The 12,069-nt window shown below is 33.9% G+C and overlaps 1 protein-coding gene across 4 annotated transcripts in view; it reads left to right on the top strand.

Annotated features, from left to right (window-relative positions):
- Positions 1-12,069, top strand: part of NOVA1 (NOVA alternative splicing regulator 1) — a 139,033-nt gene that overhangs the window by 123,307 nt on the left and 3,657 nt on the right. The gene's annotated exons all lie outside the window — the stretch shown is intronic.

Raw genomic sequence — 12,069 nt, 5'->3', positions numbered from 1 at the left:
AATTGTATCTTCACCTGTCTCTTGTAATTATAGAGAATTTTTAAAAGCTAAGTTGACTTTGATAAGTGACCTAAGTTAGTTTGGTAACTGACCTAAGTTATCTTCGTTAAATAAATATAACTACAAGTTTACAAGAGTTAACCAAGAAGTAGATAGACTTATAAACTAAAGATATGAATCAGCTGGGGTGAATGTTAACTTCTAAGCCGGCCAACCACAGCTTAGTTGCAGTTAATGGTATATTTCCTGAGACCTACAGCTTGGTTTTATCTTATTCTGTTCTCTGATCCTTCTTAGAGACATATTGTCAGGCTCTGAGAGGAAGGTTTTGAATTGAATTGTCAGAAGACTCTATTAGCATTAGGGAGCTATGGAGTCCTGTAGCATTGCTTATTAAATTTGGAGACATCACAGAATCTCAAAATCAATTAGGTTGGACAAGATTTCTGTCATTATCAAGTACAACCAGTGATGTAACACCACCTTGTCAACTAGACCTTGACACTAAGTGCCACCTCCAGTCATTTCTTGAACACCTCCAGGGATAGAGACTGCACCACCTCCCTGGACTGTTCATTCCAATGTTTAATTACTCTATCTGTGAAGAAATTCCTTCTCCTGTCCAGCCTGAACTTCCCCTGGCAAAGCTTGAGGCCATTTCCTCTTGTCCTGTCCGCAGCTGCCTGGGAGAAGAGGCTGACCTCCCACCTCGCTACAACACTCTTTCAGGGAGTTGTAGAGAGCAGTAAGGTCTCCCCTGAGCCTCCTTTTCTCTGGGTTCCCTCAGCTGCTCTGTGTGGGACTCACTCTCCAGACACTTCACCAGCTTTGTTGCCTTTCTATGGACATGCTCTTTCTTGAAGTGAGGGGCCCAGAACTGAGCACAATACTTGTTTGTGGCCACCTATGCCTCCACCCATTAGGGAAACCACACTAAGAAAACTATGTCCTTTTTGTAATCAAAATTTCTAATAATTATTATTTTTCATAGAGAGACATGGTTATATAAATGTTTTCTGCTTTACTGTTGTCCCTTTCTTATTTGAAAACAATTTTCAAACATCTAAGAGAGTGTCCCTGAGAACTTCATTGAGTAGTTCTTGCTAGACAAAATCCTATTTTATTAGTTAAGGATTAATTAATACAGAAACAATCAAGCTTCTGCTGCTGGTTATGTAATGCAAAGCCAGGGGTTCAAAGTAACTATAACCCTTGCTGCTATTAATTTGTTAGTTCATCTAGATGGACCAGGTGCATTTTGCAGGAGCCAGATTTCCCTCTCCATCATCTTTATTCCCCCATATTTATTTTGCGTGTATTGGTTGATTATAGAATAAGTTTTATCTTTCATTTTACCCTAATTTTGTGATCTTGGAGTAAAAGTGCAATTGCAAAACTGGTGCCAGGTTATGCCAAGATGCACTATTAAAAATGCCCTGTTCAGTCTTCTCACCTCTACATATGTAGCTTAATACAGACTGGATATGGAAGATAGTTCTCAGACCGAAGTTACATTATTTAGATTACATAATATTGTTAAGAGCAGAAATCTGGTTTCCAAGAAAGGTTGGAGAGTCCCTTGAAATAATTATGTAAGAGAGTGTGGGTTTTGTTCCTAGATTTTGAAATCAGAACATCATTCATTTGTTCTGTGCATCAGACTTATTTTTGACATGATTGCAGCTGGGAGATTCTAAGACATGATGGACCTGGAAGGAAGTGGGGGCTCCACTCCTTGTGTCTGTAGAGAGTACAGATATGTGCATGTATTTGTACATGAGGTTTTTTTTCTTATTGGTTTTAAAATAAGCTGAATTGCAAAAATATGATTTAAAGAGGCACTTGTGAATGAGTAGCTTCTGTACTCACTGCCTAAGCTGAAACTCTTCACTAGATACTCAGTGCAAGAGGACTGCTCCTACTTACAAGTAAATCAAATATTAGGCATTCTTATATAGCAGCATATATTTATAGTACAGTTCTTTGTGTGCATATAAAAGTGTCTATAATTCAGATATTTGCTAAATTTATTACTTTTCTGAAGGTTTTTCTATTAAATCATATGTCTGTGGGAATGGTGAGAAGGTCTTTTGTTGTTTTGTTTCACAGTGGTTTTTGGCTTTTTTTAATTGTTGTGTTTAGTTAGCATGTTTAAAATATTCCTCTTTTTAGAAGCTATTTGGCTCCACCAGCTTATCATGTGTTTACATCTAAAGCAAAATGGATGTTTTCAGAAAAAAAATTCATAAGAATAGTTGTGTTTATAAAGTTTTTAGGAAAACATTTGGTCATTAGCTTTCTGCCATTTTTCCTTTTTAATTTTTTTTTTTAGTGAAAAACACCAAGAAGCTATACAGAACTGTCTGCAGGGGAAAACAAGAATAAATATGCTCTTATTTTCATGGACCTGAGACATTAATAGCATTACCACCAGGGTTTTAATTCATGTCTGTCTGTCTCCCCTTCCTTTCCATGGAGAACAGAGTAATTACCCCAGAATTTTAATTACAAATAGTGTAGGAGGGGACGTTAGGGTTTAGTATCATTATTTTATTTTATGGTCATGAAAACTCAAAGGTGTTCATTTAGACAAAACACATTCAGCTAGTTAGTTTCTTTTATCTCCTTCTTTCAAAATCTATAATTCTTTCAATTCTGCAGATTCTCACTTAAAACTTTAATTTTCAGAATAAGATAACTGTGATAGCAAAATTGGGGACTGTTTGTGAGCATGAAGATATTAAATATAGAGATACTGTATTTTAAGAAAGGGACTAAAAACTGACATATTTTCTGAGCACTTTACCTCCTTCTTTTGGGAGTTGCAAACCTGTTGATATGAGTAACCATAAAGTTCCTCTTGCTGATGATCAAACTCTCTCTTTTGGCCTCCCACAAAAGGATCACAAAGAGCTTTTGGCAAGAAAGAAATACCCCTTTTTTAAATGGTCATAATAAATTCTTGTTTTCCATGCCATAGAATTGAAATGGTTCTACTGATTCACCTTGATTCCACATACTTCAAGAGAGGGGTCTCCTGCAGAGGATATATAGTTGATAACTTAAATTTTGTTCAGAATTGCCAAATGATTCCTGTGAATTATTGTGATATGTATCTTGTAGAAATCAACTGTGGCAAAGATCCTCTGAAAACAAGCTAAAACTCTTAGCCTCTTTTGTCCTGTCAGTCCTATAGATAGATTAATTAATTTTAAAATGTGGTTTCCAGAGACTGATTTTCAGTATTCTTACCAGTAATGCTGAAACATGATTTCAAACTTGGATTTAAATCCAAAATTAATTTAGAAAATGTTTAACATGCTGTTAAAATAATGTGATTTGGCCAGCAATGTCAGAACCTAAAAATCTCAATGTATTTCTAATATCCAGGGTTTAGTTTTTCCAAGGTTTCAAGTTTTAGTCAGTTTCAATGAAGTGTTATTGACAGAGAAATGGCAAGTCCCTCAGCACATTTCTATTGGCTGTTATTTCCTCTGAATTTAATTAAATAACTAATGCATATAATTTTCTGCATTAATTCTTTTAGAAGAACATAATTGTGTATTCTAGCCATATTTATCCACGTTTATACTGAAAACTGGGCACTGTTGATAGCTGTGATGCTTTGTAATGTTAACAGTATATCTTCATCTTGAAAACTCATACTCCATTCAAAGGATTATTTAAAAATACTGTTAGTTTTCTCTTAGACTTGCAGGTACATGGCCATTAAAAAGCATTTTAAAAAATTAAAAAAAAAAAAAAGTTAGCATCAGTCTCCCATAAGTCAATGGAAAATTGATTCCTATGTTTGGCTTTGTTATCAACATCTTAGCAAATCTCTTTTATGTGTTAGCTATAGAATTTCTTCCAATGATTACTTCTCATTGAATGTAAGTTTTCTAGTTAAAATATAGCATGTCATTCAGAGCAAGTTTATGGAGTACCTGTAAAGCTCATGCATGCTGACTTTATTCTATGGAAGAGGGCAGAAATGTCCTACTCATTTATGTATTTGCCTTCTGAAGCTTTATCAGAAGAGCAGCCAGTGCAATGCTTCTTTGGACAGTGAGTTTATAGCTATGAGGAGCCAAGCATCTATGGATCTGTGACTGGGAAAGCATTAAAAAAAGGGATGCACCCACTTTGCCTCTCTGTCTGTTAAGATTGATTAACTTTTGAAACTGGAGTGGCTTTTATGAGTTCATAAGTTAGATCCTGTCTAATGTAAAACAGTGTGAGTTTTAGTGATACCATCAGTGAAGCATATTTAGTTTTAAAATAATATACATTATCTATATTTTATGTCAATTATTTTATATTGAGAAGAGTTTCTTTTAGCAATTCCAATAATGAAATTACATTGTATAGTTTCTTTCAGTTAGAAGTATCCCAAATTGCTATACTTAATAGTTCTGTAAATATTCATGTATTTTCTAAACCCCTCGTTGTCTCTGTGAAGTGTTGGCAGGTATTCATAGGATACCATGCAACAAATTATATAAGAAGGATGAAAAAAAGGGAAATCTTAGATGGGGGAGGGGAAAATTTGCTGATTTTAAAGAGGGAATAGGGTTAACATTCGATCATCATTGAAGGTTTTAGACAATACTGGACAGAACTGTTAATATTCATGCTTTCTGTCTTTTTAAAAATGTTTCATCTGAACAATGGCACAGCCAATACAGATATCTAATTTTCTATGTATACTGCATTCTCTGCAACTGAGTGAAAATCTATTAATTTTTTCTCTTGTGTAATTTAGTATGTAACTGGCTCATTTTTTCTTTTTTTAATTATAAAAAAGTGAAAAGTATAAATGAAGCTTCTCAAAATGCATTACACTTCTTTGCAAATGTAATTTGAAGCTCATGAAACATTAATGCATTAAATATGGAATGTTGTTTTTATGCTACTGAGAAAAAAATTAGAAAAGTTAAGTTTCTTCTCTATGTTATTAAAACTATGTATCATAGAGAATTCATGGAGGAGTTGGTCTGCTCCATTCCCACAGTTTTGAATCATATTTTCTTGAGGGGTACTTATGAAACTATTCAGATTTTTATGTGTGCATATGTGAGTGTAAAATTTTAATAATACTTTCTTCAGGACTAGATAATCTTATAAAATCAGCCACCTGTATAACCAACACTGTTTTAGCAATTATTCTTTCGGTGTACACAACTTGGCTATGCACACATTCTGCTTTTGAGAGAAGCCTTTCTATTTGAGTTAGAGCCTACACACACTGGTGACAGAAGGGCAACTAAAACAGGCAGCAGAGAATATTTTTCTTGTTTCTTTAAACATGATTTGCTAGTTTCTTGCTGTGAGAAATTTGCATTCCAAATTACATCTTTAGTTAAAAGCATGAAAGAAAAATCTTAACGTTCATACTTTAAAGTGGGCAGAATTGTAATTAGGTAGTTACTAAAAGAAGTGGGAGTGACTTTTTTAAGTGCCTCAAAGAGTCAAGGTTTAATATCAAATGCTAATTGAAAAATAGTATTGATTTAAGCCAAAAGAGCAATTTGTGCAAAACATCCTTACACAGTCTTATCTCTAGTAAATATTTCTCCTACTTAGTTCTGACTTTCTAAGCCTTGTGGTTTCAGATGTAAATTGTTCCTGGGTGTTTAAGTTGAAGCTGGGTTTCTCTTGCATGATAGTTTTTGTGACTAAAATGAAATTAAAAATGCAACCTCAGCTGAGAGAGGAGGTCTAAGAACTGGGGAAAATAAACACTTGTGATGAACAGTAGTGTCAGTATCAGACCAAAATGCTCCTGCAGTGCACCAGCGTATAAAACCAAACATCTTAGAATATCTATTTGCTATTTGGTCTGTCAATTTTTTATATTTGTAATAATCTAGTGTGATTTGAGACAAAACTCAGAGTTGCAGAATTTTTTCAATGGATTAAGTTAACCTTGAATTGTCTTGAAAGAAACTGTAATTATGAGGTCAGAAATAACACAAAGAGGCAACATAGGGAAGTAGCAAAATTATATTCATCTTGGAATAATTGCAGGCAACATTTATGAAGGGAATACTACAAGTATATGTACTGCTTGTGATGAGAAGAAACTCACATTAACATAAACATGACTAGAAAAAGAAAAAGTGCATTATGTTGAGAACAAAGTAGCAGCTAATCTCCTTCTATAATCCATTGCACTATTTCACACAGTATTTCAGTTCTAGATATTCTTTTGCAGAAAGAGAGAAACTGAGTTGGAATGACATTTACAGAATTTAAACATGGTCGGGAAAGATGACAATTTATGGTCTAAGTTTATTTACCTGATGATCTAGCTAAATTTACAAAGAATTGCTTTGCTTTTTATGGACATGTGCCTATTTTTGTAAATAAATATCAAGCAGATTATTAGAAATATGTCTCTAAAAGATGTCTCTGTTCTGTCTAAGAATTTTCTCTGAAGCTGAAATGTATAATCTGGAACTGAGAAACCAGGAATTTGTTCAGGACACCTCTGAAAAAGTAAATTTGTGTTTCAGCATGTGCATGAATCCAGTATGAGTCCAGTCCAGAGATACTGAAAATACTGAGAGAAATTCCAGTAGCTCCCTTGAGGCTGTGTATATGCAATAAGTACAGATTTGCTGTGTAAGGCTACTGTTGGAAGCTGAGCCCAAGTCTGACATGAGCAGACATCTGTCCAGAGCAGCCTTGCATGGCTGCCTGCTGTATAGGTGTGATGACTCATGACCTTTCAGTAGCTTGTGCTGCCTTGAACTTGTGGTTTTTGCTGGCTATGTAGCCAGGGGCTTCCCAGGAGTTGCCTGATAGAACAGAGCATGGCTGTGAATTCTAAGTGCATGCAGGCATCACCTTGCCTGTAATGAACTTAGTTGTCATTCTGCTTGATTTCAGAACTTCTCGCACATCTTCAGTTGATCCTGATTTTCTCCCAGATTTTTGTTATAGTGCCGTTTCACTTTAGGATGGATTGTATGGGACTACTCACAAGCCTAGTGTAGCAGTGTATCTTGCCACACAAAAAAAAAATCCTAGGTGATCCTATTGTTTACTGACTGCTCTCTACAGGAATTGGGATGTTCAGAACACCTTTTCACTAAGTCTAAGCCTGTAGTCATATGAGCAGCTAAAATAGCATGAAATTTTCAGATGTAGAATCCAGAGGCCAAAGGGAATTTTAAAGAGTTTAAAACAATTGAGGAGCAAGAAGACAGAAAAGAAAAGAAAAATATATGAAATAGAATGTATCAATTTACAGTTTTAAGGAAGTGCAGTTATTTGCTTTAAAGAGTCTAAAATGTAGAATTGTGACAAATTAGGATGAATTTGTTAGATTAGATGGAATCTTTTCTATAAAGTGTTTTTCTGTTAAGAAAAAATAAACCAGTATTAGACAAGTAGTTGAAAGATTTAATAGAAGGAAAAAGAACAATTGTTACAAGAAATTCATGGAATGGGTTATAATTACACTGTTGAAAATAAAAGAGGAAAAAGGAAACCTGAATAATAGATAAAAAAGATCCTTGGTTCATTAATCTCTGTGCAATCTCTTAGAACACTTCACAGAAGTGTAATAAATAGAGCCTGATGCATTTAAATATTTCCACTGTTGAATTATTTGGTTTGTTTTTTCCAAGTTTTGGTGCTATTTTGTATAATCAGTAATATTTCTCTTCTGGTGTAATTTAGTGTAGGCATGTGTCATGCCACCATGTGAAACTTGAAACTTAAAACCACGTTTTTCAACCTTCTTAACATACAGTTACTCTAACTGATGTAACAGCCTATATAAGTCCTAATTCTGGCTATCTAGCCTGCATTTCATCCTTCCACTCAATTTATCAGTGTAGACCTTGTATTAGCAGGGTGGCATGTATGGTGTGGGTTTGTGATTGCCGTCCCCCCAGTTCTAGAGACTGTAAGAAGTGGTAATATAACCAGCCAAAATATTGTCAGAGAGAAGGGGGGCAAAGAAATAAAGCAGTAGAAAAGTGAAAAGGTGGAGTGGGTGAAACTTTGCTATAGCTTGTTGGAGGTCTCTACATGAGAGGGGTGGGAATGAGAATTGGCAGGACATGGGTAGTAGTGCAGATTTGGTCATGGTTTGTCTTCCCATGAAACTATTTAGCATTCATTCATGGGCATTCATGCTGCTCAGTGCAGATTATCTCACTGCAGCACTGGGGAGGATGGGAGTGGCAGAGCATAATCACCAAACATCTGGCCTTCCAGGATAGATGCTAGTCTGCTCACTTAACTGAGCCAGGACTTCCAGTTTGGGAAATCAGAGGACTTGCAGGCAATTCTGACATGATATATGAAAGCAGCATGGGCTTATGCAAGTGGATTGTCAATAAATAGGAAAAGTTTGAGGAATTAGCTGATACAGGGTTTAGGAGTCTAGGATTTACATGAGCTACTCATGTGGTGAGTTAAAAGCAGTTTGAATTGTGTCTCTGGACTCAGTGGTTGAGATCCCTAAAGTACCAGGCCTCTTCCTCTGAAGGGCAGAGTTTCATCACATCTCTGCAGATTTCATTGGGAACTGAGGGCAGCAAACTGCTCTCCAGTTGGAGCCCTTCTTACAGCCCAGCTTTCTTTGACTTTTGTCAAGGCTTTTAAAGACACAGTCTTGTTTCACTGAAAATGAACTCAGAGAAATTACTTTGTTTCTATTATATTTATTATAGTTGGATGACTTTTGGGGGAAGAAGTATTATATTTTTTGAGCCTGATTTTGAACTTTCTTATGCTAATGGAAATAGGATGAGAGTGATGCCTGTTGAAGTAATTAATTTGCTTTGTGAGCAAGCAAATGCCATAACTGCAATCCTTAATTTTTATAAAACTTATTTGACATGAAATAAAGGTTGAGTTACTTTCCTTTTTTCTTCCTATAGCATTTAAACAAAATAAATTTCACGTGTTCCTATTTTTAAGCATATGTAAGCATCTGTTCATAATTGCTTTAGATAATCAATCTCCTTTTTGCAGCACAAGTTTGGATATAGCCAGGAGCATACACACTAACCTGGAAAGCTAATCTTCCTGCGTAGTGAAAGATACCTTTATTGGATAGCTCAGAGCACTTATTTTGGGTAGCAGTTTCTCACTTCTGCATCCAAATCAGTTTCTGAACCTCTTATCTGTAAAAGGAAAATAAGTGCACTGTCCAATTTCCTTGACAGACAAGGAGTTAAGTACGTTTTTCAAAAATGGTGGTCACGTAGGTAACAAAACCAAATAGATAGTATTTGATTTTTCATTTTCTGAATTGTTTTTTATCATTTTATACCTTTTAACTTAGTGACCATGTGGATTTTAGGCTTCAACAGGAAAAAAAAAAAAAACCTTTGCATTATTTCTTTTCTACCAGCACGTAGACTGCTGATCTATCTAATATGTTAGATACTGTGTTATTATACAGCATAACCAATGTTTGCCATAAATACTTGATATTTCAATATACAAACAAGGGAAAGATTTAGTGAATAGAAGAAATAGATGGAGATTTCCAAACTGGTAGCAAGATTAATATTCCTAATAAAAAAAAATCCTAAATATATTTTGCTTTTCTATAAATATAAATAATTATCTAAATTTTTAAATGAAATTCTAAATTAGCTGTCCGAAATACAAGAATGTTACAGCTGAATATCTCAAAATAATACAAATGTCACTCTTCTTTTCAAGAAGAGCAGGATTGCCTATGTTTTAAGTAAAATGAGTACAGATGCATTTATGCTTTGTTCAAACTGAATTTTCACTGGAATGTAATGTTTTTGTCCTAATATAAAATAGAGGCATACTGTGTAATTATTTAATGCATTTAAGTTTTTAAAAGATGTCCTCTATGTAAATTACATGAAATATTCACCATGGGAGGGGTTGTATTTGAAAGGGTATTATTGGTATATTCCTAAATTAATACCATTTAAAAGAGTTGCCAATAAAAGAAACAATAGTCTGTTTCTAAATCAGATATTTAGAAAAGGGTATCTTTATTTCTGAAACAGACAAACATATATTAATCCAGCACATGAAATTTTATGGGTTTTTTTCAAAATGCATCATAATTTTTATGTTGTTTGTAGTACTAAATATAAAACCATGTCTGGGCAAGGTTGGAGTGGGTGAGTAAGAAGATAATCCTTTCTCTCTCCTCTGATAAGACAGATAATTTTGCCCAATAACTAGAGCTGTTAGTGGTAACCTAATGAACATTTGTGTGTCAAGTGAGAAAAGTACCAGTTTCTCATTGTGAAAATCTTTCTTGTTGCTTAGAGGAGAGTTCCTTTTTAATTTTGTGGCTGAATTAAGCCATTGCTTTCTTTTACCATGCCCATCCTTAAGAAAAATCCCAGCTTTGTAATAGTGACCTGGATTTTCATATGTTGCGTATGTAATTGTAATATTACAGGTGCAACAATACTGCTCTGGCATTAAATATCCTATTTACATCTGAAATCACATGTATGGTTTTGAGAGTGTATTTTTGTACTTTCTTATGTTTTTAGGGTTTTTTCACTTAAATTGACATAGGCACTTATGCCTGACTTGATCAGAACTATGCATATTGCTTATTGAAATCTCCCACAGAACCTGTTAGTGTGTCTTAAACCAGTGGAGGCAAGTAAATGTTTTCTGTTGTATGCAGCACAAAACCATAATAATGAGAGCTGTGCAGTGCTGCATTTTTGGAGTGTTACCAAAAAAAAAAAAAAAAACAACAAAACAAAAACCAAATAAAACAACCAAAAACAAAACAAACCCAAAACCAAAAACAAACAAGCAATTCCCCCCCAAAAAAAAATATTGCAAAAATCTGGACAATTCTTCAAGCTAGCAATTAGTTAATGTATTTTATATCTAGAACTGAAATACCTAATCAAAACTGAGTAGTTTCTTTCTTTTTATGATGGGAATTCTTAAAAAGGTTACCTTAAAATTACCAAATACCTTGAACTACATTTAAAATTACTAGGAGGTGTCCTGACTTAAAACTAAATCTGCCTGAAAATATGTATAAAACGTGTCATTATGCATTTAAGTATATATACAGTGATTTTTTTATAGGATTATTTAATATGTGGGAGGACGAAATTTTTTTTAATACCCTACTTTCACATTACCTTGAGAATAATTCAGCAGCTGATCATTTTTTATTTATTCTATAGAACGTGTTCTGTTTTGATGCCAATGAAATTCTGAATTAAAAATTATGTATATAATTTAAAACAATCCAGTGCAAAATACAGTATGAGATATTATTTTTAATGTAAATATTGTGTAAGTGGAAAATATAAGTGTTTGTCAAGTTTCTAGTATGCTGGATTCTCAAAGATGTGATTTCATGCTAACAGAACCACTGGAAATATCTAAGCTTTTTCTAGCTTTAGAAAACTTACTTATAGGGCATGCATATTGGTTTGCAATTAGTTTGACTTTATAATGAGGCAGTAAAAAGAGACTATTACTAATAACATTTAATTGTATTTTATATTATTTTGTTGATAAGACTTTAGATAGAATTTAGATGAAAGGACTGAAAAGTGTTGCCCCTACAGATATTCCACAAAATTGGGATGAATGGATATCTGAACACAAAGCTACTAAAACCAAAACTTTTGTAAAATAAAACATCTTATTAATTCAATGTCCTAAAATAGACAGTACGTTAAAACTTTGGGACACATTTGTAAAACGTATATTAAAAACAAAAGCTATAAAAATAAGTATAAATATTGAATTTTTATCCTGGGCATCATTCTTCGCTCATAGCAGTAATTCAATAGGTAATACATTTATTGACATTAATTATGTTGTGTCCATTGAAACTTGTTTAAACAGAAGCAAAGGTAGGATTTTTAGGTAAATAACCTTTGTTTGAAACCATTTGCTAAACTTTTAAATGGGCAAATGCTATGTTTTGTACTCTCAAATTTTCAGCTCTTAGGTACTCTGTCCTGTAAAATTTAATTTCCATAGGCTGAACAATAATAATACAGTGTATCAGATAATGAATTTCCATACAGTGATGTGGGTCACAGGTCAAAGAATCAAGATCAT

Source organism: Molothrus aeneus, chromosome 6 (genome assembly GCF_037042795.1).
Source record: "Molothrus aeneus isolate 106 chromosome 6, BPBGC_Maene_1.0, whole genome shotgun sequence".
Classification (NCBI taxonomy): Eukaryota; Metazoa; Chordata; class Aves; order Passeriformes; family Icteridae; genus Molothrus; species Molothrus aeneus.
Note: the sequence above shows the minus strand (reverse complement) of the source record. Positions and strands in the feature narration are given on the sequence as shown.